The sequence below is a fragment of the Lycium barbarum genome, chromosome 1, assembly GCF_019175385.1.
Source record: "Lycium barbarum isolate Lr01 chromosome 1, ASM1917538v2, whole genome shotgun sequence".
Classification (NCBI taxonomy): Eukaryota; Viridiplantae; Streptophyta; class Magnoliopsida; order Solanales; family Solanaceae; genus Lycium; species Lycium barbarum.
This window is the reverse complement of record NC_083337.1, coordinates 161,582,087-161,596,440: the sequence shown is the minus strand read 5'-3', so window position 1 is coordinate 161,596,440 and position 14,354 is coordinate 161,582,087. Positions and strand designations below refer to the sequence as shown.

The 14,354-nt window shown below is 35.9% G+C and overlaps 1 long non-coding RNA gene across 1 annotated transcript; it reads left to right on the top strand.

Annotated features, from left to right (window-relative positions):
* The first annotated feature begins 60 nt into the window (after positions 1-60).
* Positions 61-2,823, top strand: LOC132602752 (uncharacterized). The gene is made up of 3 exons (XR_009567872.1): positions 61-534; positions 1,236-1,286; positions 2,489-2,823. It is a non-coding gene; the product is annotated as an uncharacterized LOC132602752 (long non-coding RNA).
* The last annotated feature ends 11,531 nt before the right edge of the window (positions 2,824-14,354 follow it).

The following is a 14,354-nucleotide window of genomic DNA, read 5'->3' as shown; positions in this document are numbered from 1 at the left end:
ATCGAGCAAGTTGAAGAAAATAAGTTCGACGAAAATTTGAGAAATGCCGGACAAATTTTTAGTCAACTTTGGAGGGGTATATCTCTATGCATATTTGGAGTTTTAAGGCGTTTCAAAAGCCTAAAATGAAGTTCGTCAAGTCTAGTTTATGATTCAACAAACCACTCATCGATAGGACGTCGGAGTAGAGAATTATAGACGCTACAAACTGAACTGTCGCGCAGAAACAGCACTGCTACAGTACGCTACAGCACTGCTACAGTACTGTAGCTACAGTGACGCCGTTTCAGCCCTTATAAAAAGGGGCAAAACCCCATTTTTATCATCTAAAAACTTCTCAAATTTTTCAGAAAATTCAGCAACAAAAAGGGGCCTAAATCTCACATAAAAGTGAGGATTGTGAGTGAAATTTCAAGCTACGAAGTACTAATCGAAGTCCGGGCAACGCATAATCACGAATATAATTTTGTTTGGAGTTAGAGGAGCATGGGAACAATAAGATGTTGAAGGATTTGCTACTTTCATAAAAACAAGGTAAGAATCAATTCTTTTTTCTTATGTTATGAAGGTTTGTTTGTGTTGTAGTATGTAGAAATGAGTAGAATTTATGGAAATATGAAAGTTTGCAAAGTGGGTATGTATATATATTATATATGTAGCCATGGGTGTATATATGTTGTATACATATATGAGTTGAATTTTAAGTTGTATACTAGTTGTGGTTATTGTGGAATTTGTATTGGAAATGGAAGTTGAATGAAAATTGGATGAAATTGGAAAGAAGCCATGTTGGCCGTGTGGTAGATTGTTGTTGGAGATGAATTAGTAAGTAGAAAATGTGTTGGAATGGTTTTGTTGCATATATAAGAATTTTGGATTGAATATGGAAGTTGATGGAATTGTTGAATATTGAATATATAGCTTGGAATACTTTTGGTTTATGTTTGAATGGTCTTATATTAGTATGTGAATATGAAAATATTGATATCGGGTTGTAAGTGCAAAGTTGGATTTGGAATTGTCGCATTATTTGGAAAATAAGACTATTTACGCTAGAATGCGTTCCTAGTCGATTATTGATGTTGGTATGGTTGTTGTTGTTTTAGCCGAGTTTTAACCTCGGGGATGATATATATATAGGGGAGATGCTGCTCAAATTTTTATAGACAAGAATTGGTTAAGGTTGAAATTTTAAGTCTTATGAATAGTAAATTGGTAAATGTGACCATTTGTAGGTTTTGGACGAAACGGGATTTGAGTTTTGGCAAGCGTAAAGGGCAAGAAAGGTATGTAAAGCTATCCCGATTCTTCTCTTGGCATGTCCTAGATGTACTAGGCTTGGATTTACGCCTCGGGGAATATTCTGTCCATCGGAATCCGCGTTTGAAATCGTCTCTTTTTCATTCAATAGAATTGAATTCCTTAAGTATGCTTTGATGAAAAATTATGAAATTTTTTCCCAAATTGCTTAGGAAGTTATGGAATGTCCTAGAACCTTTGTAGGTGACCCCATAAGCTTAAAAATACGTAATTTGAGCCCACCGCTTCATTGGTTCCGAGGTGGGCCCACTATTTCCAATTTTACCCTTTATGTGTCTATGACTTGTCTTCGAGCGTTTTCGTTAGAGATACTCTAACTACTCCTTTATCTACTAAATAAAAACTATTTTAAATATTTCATTAAGTCTTATAAATTGTTTTGAATCTTGAAAACGATCTCGGATAGATTATGCCTCCGTAACCCGTTATGACATCTAAATTTACTTACTATGTTTCCGTCCGATTTCATTGATTTGATTTGACATTCGATATGCCTCATTGAGTCTCTGGAAATATATTTATGGTATTTTTAGTGCATTTAGTTTCTCACTACTCCGTTCGTGGATGCCTCAATGTTTCCCCCACTGAGCCCGGGCCAGGATATGTTGTCAAGCGTGATCCTTTGCATTGTTCGCCGTGCCTCGATGTGAGGGGGCAGGTATACGCGTACATGGGTTTGTGGAGTATGCTGTGCCATGTACGCTTGTTCTGATATGATCTGATATGGCCATCTGATATGATATGCTATGTTACGGGGTTATTCCCCTTTTCTGATCCTTATGTGTTGTGGCACCAGTGTCGGGGGGTGACCACGTTCTGTCTGCCGAGTCCCTTGGCAGGGGCCGGATATGATATGGCATATGTTTTTGTACATACTCTTCATGTTTTGAAAATATGCATTTGATACTCTGGACATCTCACTCACATTTCTGTACGTTCTGTTCCGGTTATGATTTTGTTCCGTAATGGGACCAGGTATGACATACGTTTCCTGTAAGTACTATTTATGCTTTATGATCAGCATTTTGCTAATCTGGATATTCCGTTCATTTTTCTGTACCTCCTGTTCCGATTATGACTTTGTTTACTACGTTCCATGCTTTACATACTCAGTACATATTTCGTACTGACCCCCTTTCTTCGGGGGCTGCGTTTTCATGCCGCGCAGGTACAGACTACAGATTTGCTGACCCACCTGCCTAGGACACCTATTCTGCTATTCTGGAGCGCTCTTTTGTCCAGAGCCTATACTCTGGTACAGTCTGCTGCTGTTGGATATATGTACGCTATTCATGGGTACGACGGGGCCCTGTCCTGTCTTATGTTTCTGTTATGTTCTGTAGAGGTCTGTAGACATACATGTGGGTTCTGTATATGTTTTGGGTTGCTATGATTTGTGATAGCCTTATCGGCTTCCATGTGTTATATATGTTCCTCTATGACACTAGTAATGTCGACTGACTTTTATATTTATATAATCTGCTAGTCTGCTGGTTTGGATTATTGGGTACGTTTGGGTGTCCAGCACGGACACTAGTCACGGCCTACGGGGTTGGGTCGTGACAAGAAGTAATAAATGGACATCCACGATTATTTAAAACACAATTATTATAATTGCCAATATTTTCAATATTCACATATATGGTTAATGGTTCCGTAGCCTGTCTTTTTTTTTTTTTGCTTTAAAAAAAAAAAAAGTTCCATAGCCTGTCCATTTTGATTTACAATTAAAACGTGTGCGCTCCACTATTTTCTTCCTGTTATGAAATATATAGTATGGATGTCCACTACACAAATATAATGCCTCTTTCATTATCTTCCACCATCTTAATGGTTCTTCCATTATCTTCCACCATCTTAATGATTCTTCCATTATCTCATATACTGAATGCATATGTAGCACTATAAATAGAGGCATAAGTTTTCATATGGAATGGACTTGTAACACATTTTGGAAGAATAATAAAATCTCTCCTCTTTTGTTACTCTATTTCTATGGTTTTCATCCTTTAATATTATTACTCTTTTAGCTTCATTTTATAACACGTTATCAGCACGAGACTCTGCCGTTCCGAGCAAATACTTTAAAGCCTCGAAGGTATTGACTTTCTATTTCCCTTTACTAATGGCAAATCCTACTAAACGTGAATTTGTAGTCTTAGATATATCCGGCAATAGCTATATGTCTTGGATTCTTGATGCTGAAATTCACCTTAATGCGATGGGTCTGACAGACACCATCAAAGATAAAAATGAGGCATTCAACCAAGACCGTGTCAAGGCAATGATATTCCTCCGCCATCACCTTGATGAGGACTTGAAAATGGAATATCTCATTGTTAAAGATCCTCTTACTCTGTGGAATAATTTAAAAGATAGATATGACCACCTGAAGATGGTCATACTTCCACAAGCACGTTTTGATTGGCTCCATTTAAGGCTACAAGATTTTAAATCTATTAAGGCATATAATTCTGCCATGTTTAAAATTATTTCTCAGTTGAAATTATGTGGTGAAAATATCACTGATCATGATATGCTGGAGAAAACATTCTCCACTTTTCCTGCCTCGAGTATGCTCCTGCAGTAGCAATACCGAGAGATGAAGTTCAAGAAATATTCTGATCTAATATCACATCTTCTAGTGGCTGAACAACATAATGAATTATTACTGAAAAATCATGAAAGACGACCCACTGGTACTGCCCCATTCCCTAAAGTGAATGAGGCAAATTTTCACCATTCTAGGCGTGGAAGAGGTTGTGGCCCCAGTCGTGGTCGAGGAAGGAATTTTAATCATGATTCTCGTCTTGCACCAAATAATACCCTTCACCACCAGCAGTGTAAAAGGAAGGATGAAAAGCATAAAGCTGTGCAAAAGCAAAATTCAGAAAATAAATGCTTCTGATGTGGAGGAAAGGGGCACTGGTCACGTACCTGTCGTACGCCAAAGCACCTAGTTGAGCTGTATCAGGCCTCCTTCAAAAAGGCAGAAAAGGATGCCGAAGCAAATTTTATTTCTGAAGATAATGTTGAGCCCATGCATCTAGATGTGGCAGATTTCTTTGAACTCCCTGAAGGGAAAATAGATCATTTGATCGGTGATGGATCTGTAAAAACTTAGATATTTCATACGTGTCGTTTGTATGTGGTTATGTTTCCATGTTTATGTAAATGAAGTGTGTGTAATGCTTTGTTTAATAGTAATATATGTAATGAAGTGTGAGTAATGCTTTGTTTAATAGTAATATATGTAATATGTGTGTAATGCTTTGTCTAATCATAATATCTGTTGACACCCAATTTTATCCCGCCTCTCCTCCGAAATACCTATTTACGCTTCTAATATTTTTTGGTAAATTAAAAAATATATTTGTATTTTTACTATAATTAATAGCCTCTTATCAATACCGGCATTTCATCATTCTATTACAGTTACTAGCTATTATGATTATTATTATTATTATTATTATTATTATTATTATTATTATTATGTTACCAGTACTATTATAATTCACATTTTTTTTATCATTGCAACACTTTTTTACCAGCTTATGCACACGCATCGCATTTATCTTCGCATAATTAAATAATAGTGCTTATTTACTGTGGACTTTCGAATTATTATTACACGGCTATTACAACGGCATATAATTTTATTATCTAAGCATTAATAATTGCATATCTTATATTAAATAATATTTTAACACACTTTAGTATAGAGTTATTTAAATAGGTCTTTTATTTAAATATAGTAGCCCAATCAACCCATATTATTTTTGACTAATTCATAAAATTAGCCCATATTTTAATTTCATCAGCCCTCATCTACCCCAGCCCACATATTCAGCCAATTCAGCCCAAAGGAAAATTGACCCAGTCCATTAACCCACAACCCAGCCCATTTCATTTTAACAAAAGAGATGAAACCCTAAGGGTTTCATCTCTTCTTCATCGCCGCTTCCCTCTCCCCGCTCCCTTCTCTCTCTTTCTCCTTCATCATCTTCATCCCCCACCACCGCCGCCTACACCCCGCTCCCACTTCCTTCTGTTCCCCACTTTCCCTTGTTCCCCGCTACTCTCTCTCTTTCTTCGTCACGAATAGGAAAACCCTATAAATAATCTGCGAGTTGAGTCATTTAGCAAGGGCCGGAGAGCGGAACCCCCCCCCCCCCCCCCCCTAAAGCAAGAAACAAGTTTTTTTCAGTGGCAAAATCACCTAAGCAATACTAGTTCATCAGCCGCCTCAAAATCTCCATAAAAAATCAGTTTCTTTAGCAAATCGTAATCTTATTTTAATCAGGTCAAAATACTAGATCCCAATTTATATTCGTTTACCTTGTTGTTGCTGTGAATCTGAGTATCGCAAGCTCGGATTTGATAGTGTTCGAGGGTAGATCGAAGATCCTGCCTCACTTCGCTGCACCCCAAAAAGCATGCGAGTCCGAGGAATTCGTCTCTTTCCGCATTCGATGTTGGGCTAAAGCCCAACGAAATCCTCTCGAGTCATTCCCCATCAATCCATCCACAACAGCATATAAAATTATTATTGGACCAAAGCCCATACAGCAGCAGCCAATCCGCAGCAGCAACATAAAATTTTATTGGGACAAAGCCCAATAGCATGAATAGTTTGCAGCAGTTGGGCGTGGAAAATGGGCCAGATCCATTCAATTTTTCTTCTCCTCTACCTTATTTTATCGTTGTATATTTTTATTTGCTTTGTATGACTAACCTTACCTTATTTTATTTTCTTAACTTAGATGAACCTTAACAGAATTAGTGGGTTAGTTTAATATAATGGGTAGTTAATTTAAAGTATCTATAATATTTATTTTTTGTTAGAACAGTTGATTTTCAATAGCATATTTTGAGTTAAAGGAATTATTTTATTCTTACCATCATATATATTTCAAAACATCACTAATACGCAAACATAAACTCAAGTATATTTTATAAACATTGTTTTCAAGATTCATCCAATTATATGTATATTTTTTAGTCGAGCATCGTTAAATAAGTTAGTGAAAGGAGAAAGAAAATTCATCATCTTTGCATTCTATTTCTAAAATAAGTCTAAATTTTTTTCATCACTATACTCATATAATGTAATTTTATCCTAAGTTTAAATTGGCCAGGTCTTCTCTAAAAGCTTCTATCCATATACAAATCATTATATTTTGCAAATCTCATTTTTAAAATAAAATTATTATTTAAAGCTTAACAACATTTATAAGTTTTATTTTTGAGTGGATTACTATGTATTTCTTCAAGTTAGTTTAAATAACATCATTATGTTTTCCTTTCAAACCTTAATAACATTTACAACCTATTTTATTAAGATTTAAGCATTATATTTAATCTAAATTAATTAACCTAAGTTTGGCCGGACAACCGTAGTTAACGAATTCTAAAGGATGCCTAACCCCTTCCCTTTAGGATAATATAGAGCCCTTACCTGAAATCACATTGGTTAAGCAGACTATTAACGGAGGTTTAGCTTTAACTTTACCTTAGTTAACATCTAGGTGTCCTAATTCACCCTTAAATTAATTAGGTGGCGACTCCTTAAAATAAAGTAAATAGGAATCACCAATATGTTGTACTCCTAAAATTAACCCGGTTAAAATGGGGTACGACAGCTTGGCGACTCCGCTGGAGATTTTAGGTTCTTAACCATAACAACTTAGGTTAATAATTAATTAATTGGACGTTTTGGGTTTTTATTTTTTTTATTTTGCCTTTATTGTTGCTTTATTTCTTATGTGTTTTTAAGTGGTTGTTTTATTATGTGAAAATTTTCTATGCAACAATATGTTACTGCTTTTCTTAAAATGACATTCCGTTCATATTTCCTCCACTCCTGGAAAATTCACACACTTTAAGCGGTTTCGCAGTTCGCGGCCGTGCACTACTAAATTACCCTTTTAGTTGGATCGAACTTGTGGATTTAGTCGATCGGCGGTGCAGTCGACGGCCACGGACTTTCCACTCCCAAGTTGTCCGCTTGGGGGAGCCTTGTGTCATAGGAAAACCACTCTTAGTCTACCTAGGTAGAGCGAAAACCAAAACCTTGTAAGGACATGCATCATTTTAAACCTAGGAGGCTTAATACCCTTGGTGTATTAAGTTCATTAGTCAACCTTACCAAATGTCCAAATGAGTCTATGACTCTAAGTGACACTATTCACTATCTATGTGCATTATTTGAAGGACAAATGTGTGGAATGTGTGGACCTAGTACTCTATAGATAAATATCTTAGGAAAGCTGACATTTGTTGCAGGTTGTCGTGGAGCATCCAATTAATGTCGGAGGGTTGAAGACAACTAAAAGAAATTAGTGGAGATGAAGTGTTAGATATCTTAGATTAACTTTGAATTGTATTTTTAAACTGGCATGTAATAAATTTTTATTATTCTTGTACATTAGTTTTAGGAAGAGTTATGGAATGATACATAAAAGACATGTTTGTCCTTCAAATGTTCGTTAGGCCTACCTCTGGCATAAAGAGGTCCCTTGCATTATAGAACGTGATGTATTATATGCAATAATGTGTTTATATGCAATAATATGTCCTTACACTATACTGACTCGTTTTCTTTTTTCTTTTCGTGTTTTTTTTTTTCCGTTTAAACTTATTTTCAAAACAAAAGGTTGACTTGTGCTAAAGGGGAACTGGCGGAGCATTCATAATCACCTGGTTAACCAAAAAAAAAAAATTAGACTCTAACTCATTACTAATCACCTGGTTAACCAAAAAAGACTCGTTTGATCAATGCAACTACTTCATCCGAGCCATCTCTTAGTTTACCGATCACAAGTAATCTCACATCCTCTAATGAAACAGAAACACATTTGAGATCATTGCTCGTCTGGAGCAACGAGTTGCTGAACTGAGTCGTATGGTACTTCAAAATCGGTCATTTTCTCAAACTCCGCCACATATGACTCCATCTCATGGGGTTCGTCAGACTTTGCCTATGCCAGATTCCCAAACTTGGATGAGCTTAACCAAGCAAACTATTTTACCACTTCTCAACCGGCTTATTCCGAACCAGGCACCCACCTCATAATGCGGGTATTTTAAACTTCAGTTCAGGCACCCACCTCATAATGCGGGTATTTTAAATTTCAGTTCAGACACCCACCTCATAATGCGAGTATTTTTAAATTTCAGTCCCACCTCATAATGCGGGCATTTTAATTCCAGTCAGGCGCCCACCTTCCAGTGCGGGTATTCCATTTTAAAGCTCTAGTACACAAAGCAGAGTATGCATCAGGATCTAGGCACACAACCCGATATATTCATCAGGGTCCCAACACACAATTTTGTAGTCCCTTTCAATCCATGGCTCTGAGTTCGGTCGCCCCTCTAGCAATGAATCATTTTCCTCCCCAACAAGTTTTCACGAACTACGTCTGGCCTAATTCCTTTAGGATACGTAGGCAACCCAAGGCGGGTTCGGCCTTCGATTTTAAAATTTTCAATATCTTCGGTTTGTCCAACCATTTTGGTCCCTATGAGATACATAAGGATTTTTATAAGATTTTGGTCTTCCCATTATTTAAATTCATATGTCCTAGTATCTTGAAACTGGGACAAATTTTTGAATTCAGTCAAATCGCTTCCAAAAACTTTCATTATAAGTTCTCACTTTTCAATCGTTTAGAACCAAGCGCCTCCAGGACTGGAAACTGGGACAATTTTTTAGAAGTAGCACAAAAGTGGTCTTAAATGAAGTTCGTCCATGTCTTTCTAAAATGTTGATAAGTTTGAATTCGAGTCTTCATAATCATTTTATCTATTAGAGCCACTAAGTATCCCCTTTCAAAGCCATCCAAAACTCATTACTCTTAATTGCGGAAGACGTTCTGTATTACTTATTACTGAAAACTCCTTGGCGAATCAAAATATGTAGTGAGGCCTCGAAGAACGTGGACGCGACTGAGACAAGAATCAATTCAAGGACCAAGTTCCCCAACAAGCGCAAGTCAACCAATTTTCTTTAAACTCACAACTTTTCTTTGATGAGAAAGGTTTCAATTAGCATAGATGTGGAGCATATTTGACTCTTTTTCAAATTTTAGTTATGGACGTGAACAAAGAGTTAGCTTTTTGCAAAAGGCAAATATTCTTCAATGTGGATGTAAATTTAGCTTGCGCTAAACGATGGATGTTGTTCCATTCTTCATGAAATTTTGATAGCAACAGTGGACATGAATCTATCTTCTCAACCAAGGGTTGTGAGCGTAATTCTTTCAAACCTAGCTATTTACATATTCTTACCACTAACAGTTGTTTTAGCTCGTGGCATTTCTCGAGGGACCAAGAGCACATGATCGTGGATTTAACCTTCTTCAAAGTGGATACGGACATGGTCGCCTGTTATCGGTTTAAATTCCTCAACTTTATTATCACTTCATACATATTTATTTATTTCAAGTTGCTAACAAGTTTTTTAGAATGTGGTATTTAATGAGATGACAAGATCGAAATCTTGCATCATATGTTAAATCGTGGGGACAATTGTAGATTTAACTTACGTCACAACAGGATGTGAATTTGGATGTGGAATTATATCTCTTCACGAATAGTTTTGTGGATGTGGACAGAAACGTGGATATACATTTCTACATTACAAATTGTGAGAGCGGACATGGATTTATATCTCAATTATAAACATTGTGGACGTCGAAGTGGATTTATCTTTTTACATTATAAATGTTGTGGACGTGGACGTGGACGTGGACGTGGACGTGGATTTATCTTTCTCGCATTATACAATTTGTGAAAGTGGACGTGGATTTAAATTTCCATGCTATGAATCTTGTGGACATGGACATGAAGTTCTACATTATAAAATTTATAGAAGTGGATGTGGATTTATATTTTTACCGTGGATGTGGACGTGGAAGTGAATTTATATTTTTACATTATAAAATTTGTGGAAGTGAACGCGGATTTATTTTCTGCATTGTGGATATTGTGGACGTGGAAGCGAATTTAACTTTTTACATTATAAACATTGTAGACGTGGACGCGGACGTGGACGTGGATTTATCTTTCTTGCATTATAAATTTTGTGAAAGTAGACGTGGATTTATCATTTTTCACACGAATGACTTCGTGGATGTGGACGTGGATGTCGATTTATATTTTTACATTATAAAATTTGTGAAAGTGGACGTGGATTTATTTTTCTGCAATGTGGATATTGTGGACGTGGAAGTGGATTTATCTTTTTACATTATGAACATTTGGACGTGGACGTGGATTTATCTTTCCTACATTACAAATTTTGTGGAAGTGGATGTTGTTATACCCCATTTTAACCGGGTTAAAGTAGGAGTACAACATATTCGTGATTCCTATTTGTTTTATTTAAGGAGTCGCCACCTAATTAATTTAACAGTGAATTAGGACACCTAGAGTTTAACTAAGGCAAAGTTAAAACTAAACCTCAATTAATAGTCTGCTTAACCAATGTGATTCTGAATAAGGGCTCTATATTATCCTAAAGGAAGGGGTTAGACATCCTTTAAAATCCGTTAACCTACGGTTATCCGACCAAACTTAAGTTAATTAATTAAGATTAAATATAATGCTTAAATCTTAAGAAAAATAGATTGTAAATGTTATTAGAGTTCTAAAGGAAAACATAATGGTGCTATTTAAACTATCTTTAAGAAATACATAGTAGTCCACTTAAAATAAAACTTATAAATGTTATTGAGTTTAAAACAATAATTTTATTGTAAAAAATGAGACTTGCAAAATATAATGATTTGTATATAAGTAGAAGCTTTTAAGAGAACCTAGCCAATTTAACTTGAAATAAAATTACATCAATATAGTAGTGTAGGAAATCTAGGCTTGTAAATAGGATTCAAAAGGAAGTGAGTCATTTATTATTAATTATGCTTAGCTAAAAATATGCATGATTGATTCAAACTTGAAGGGTTATCTATAAAATATACTTATAATTGCATATTAGTGACGTTTTGAAACATTTATGATAAAATGTGATTCCCTTTACTCAAAATATATAGTCATGCCATTTTGCAAATCAATTATTTCAAATAAAATAAAAGCATGAAAAGAAAAGAATAACTTATGGAATTAATTGTTAGTTTCTCTTAAATTAACTACCCATAACTAAGACTAAACCCCACTAAATTTACTAGAATTTATCCAAGTTAAGAAAACAAAAAAACAAAATAAAGAGTTAATCATGCCATACAAATTAAATGTACAAAAAATAAAAATAGAAGAGCCAATAAGCTGAATGGGCTCAGCCTCTTTTAAGGGCTGCTGCTGCTGCTGTTGTTGCCATTGGGCTTCGGCCCAACAATCTCTTTTATGTCATGCTGTGGCCCAGGATTTTTTGTTTGCTGTGGACAGAGGGGGAATATGTTTCGTTGGGCCTTGGCCCAACACCGAATGCGGAAGGGGGACGAGTCCCTCGGACTCGTATGCGAATGGTCATGCATAAAATGAAAGATAAGGATTAGTATGCAATCAATAGACGAAGCTAAATAAATATAATGTGAATTCAAATGGGCACATCAATAGCTGGCAGAAGGTTGCCACAGAAAAGAAAAATCAATCAACCACTATGTTACAAAGATTTATGCTTTTATTGGGATATAATTACCGTGACACAGAACTAAACTAAGCTAAAGCATACTATGATAATCAAAACATAAAAAAAAGCAGAAATGATGTATGATAACATATAAGACAAACTTAAGAAAGCAAACAAGCTACACTGCTACCAGTCACTTATTGAACACTACATTCATGGCAAAGGTCAAATCCAACACTTAGGAACATAAGGAAAATGCAGGGCAGCATTGATTATCTATTAATCATGTTGAATCCTTCAACTAGATAGACTTCTACAACATGTTGTTTTCAAACCTCCCACGAACTTAATTGAGATTCAGAACACGAATATCCGATAAAACACTGTGGTTTAGGCTTAGGATATAACATACAGGCAGTAAATTTCTAAAAAAAAAAAGGGGGCACTCTACGACAAAATGCATATTATTCTTTCCCCACGCGTAGAGCAGGAACTTGATGAAGTATTCCTAATACTCAAATATATTTCAACAAAAACTCTTTAAATTAAGCAGTCCACTTGAGCCAATTTAAATGGTACTTTAATTTGGAGAAAATGACAAATCATTTTTTAAAATGCCATTACCCTTCTGTAAACTGATGCACAAGTTGGAATTCTTAATTTTGGAGAAGAAGTATGAATTAGTTTTAGGCCAAACAGACCATAATTTGTCTTTTAACATCAAACTCCAACTTTCAAAAAGAAAGATACCACAGCTTACTCTAATCAAGGCATAAAAGAAATATTAGCACCTTTAGATTAGGCACCCATAATACTCAAAGGAAAATGAACCACTACTCATGATTTTAAGATCAAAAGAACCCCTACCCCACACTCAGGGACCTTCCAGAGAAAGAAACTAATGCTAAACTCATTGTTATTACTAGCAAAATGCTGAATTTATTTTTTGAGAACAGAACACTTTGACTAATAAAAGGGGCAGTTTCGATTTCTATTCTACAATCCGACGTTTCATTGAATTAGCTTATCTAAGCAACATGCTTTATGGTAGAAGAGGTCAATACATCTCAGAGCTATGTCATTATCAGATTGGATCTGGACAGAAAACTAGGATCAAACCTACACAAGTGACATACCATTTGAGAGCTTTAAGAAATTTTAAAAGATCTGGATCAACTTAAACCAAGCAAACTAACGAATTCGTGAGATACTTTCCAAGTCTCTATATTTGATAAGTAAAGTGAAACAGAAATGCATTTTCCTTATATAAATGGTCCTCGCATATTCTCATTGTTTGGCAAAATTTGAACAGGGGGTACTTAATCATGTCTAAATAAATTAGCATATCTCAAGAATTTAGTCATGTCATTTCACAGAACCCTACACAAACAGTAGCTGAACATATCAATATTCAACTAACACATGCTTTGAGTTAATTCCTCAATATGACAACTGAAGGAAACCATTTGGACTTAAAACATCTTTAGTAAATAAGAACTGATGGTTTGGATCATTCAGTCAAAAGAAATGAGGGAGAAGAAGGGAATATAGACAACAGAGCCAGTTCATTATAGTCTCTCACTATGATGGACTCCTGATAAACATGTAACCAGGACAGAAATGTATCGCACTTATACAGGTTTAAACAACGACCAACATATATCTTGACTTGAATCTGGAACGACTAAGTTCATGACACATTAATCAAGCTAAATAAAAAAAAACAAGAGTTAAGCTAACTAAACTAGGATAAACACAATAATCTTTATTATCCAACTAAACAATTCCCATCCTATATAACTATAAAATACTCTAATTCAAACAGTAATCCAGACAAGCATTAAATATATACTAATCGCATACCAACAATGTACTAAACATAAATTAAGACGAAATTTAAAGGATAGAAACTAGGGATTACACTGACCTTTTCTGGGTGCAGCGAAGTGGGTACGGGGTTTCCAATCAACCTCGAAGACTACCAAATCCGAGCTTGCGAGGCTCGGATTTACAGCAACAAACAAAGCAATCGAATACAAATTGGATCTAGTATTTTTGACCCGATATTAAATAAAATTATGACTGCTAAAGGGATTGATTTTTTAAGGAAATTTTCATGCGGCTGAAGAACTCTTTCTTTTATGGGATTTTCCCAATAAAAAAAAAACCCCCGAATTCATTCTAGGAACGATTATTTATAGCTAGATTTTTAGGATTTGGGGCTAGGGTTTTCGTTTTGAGGAAGAGAGAGAGAAGCGGGGACAAGAAGGAGTGGAGCGCAGAGGCATGGGGGTGTCAGAGGGAGAAGACAGTGAAGTGGGGGGATGACGATGAAAGAGGGGGGGGGGAGGGACAAGGTGTGGTGGAGGCGTCGGGCGGAGTGGGGGCAACGTGGGGAGCAGAGGGAAGTGGGATGTCAGAGGTTGAAGGTGATGAGGGAAGGAGC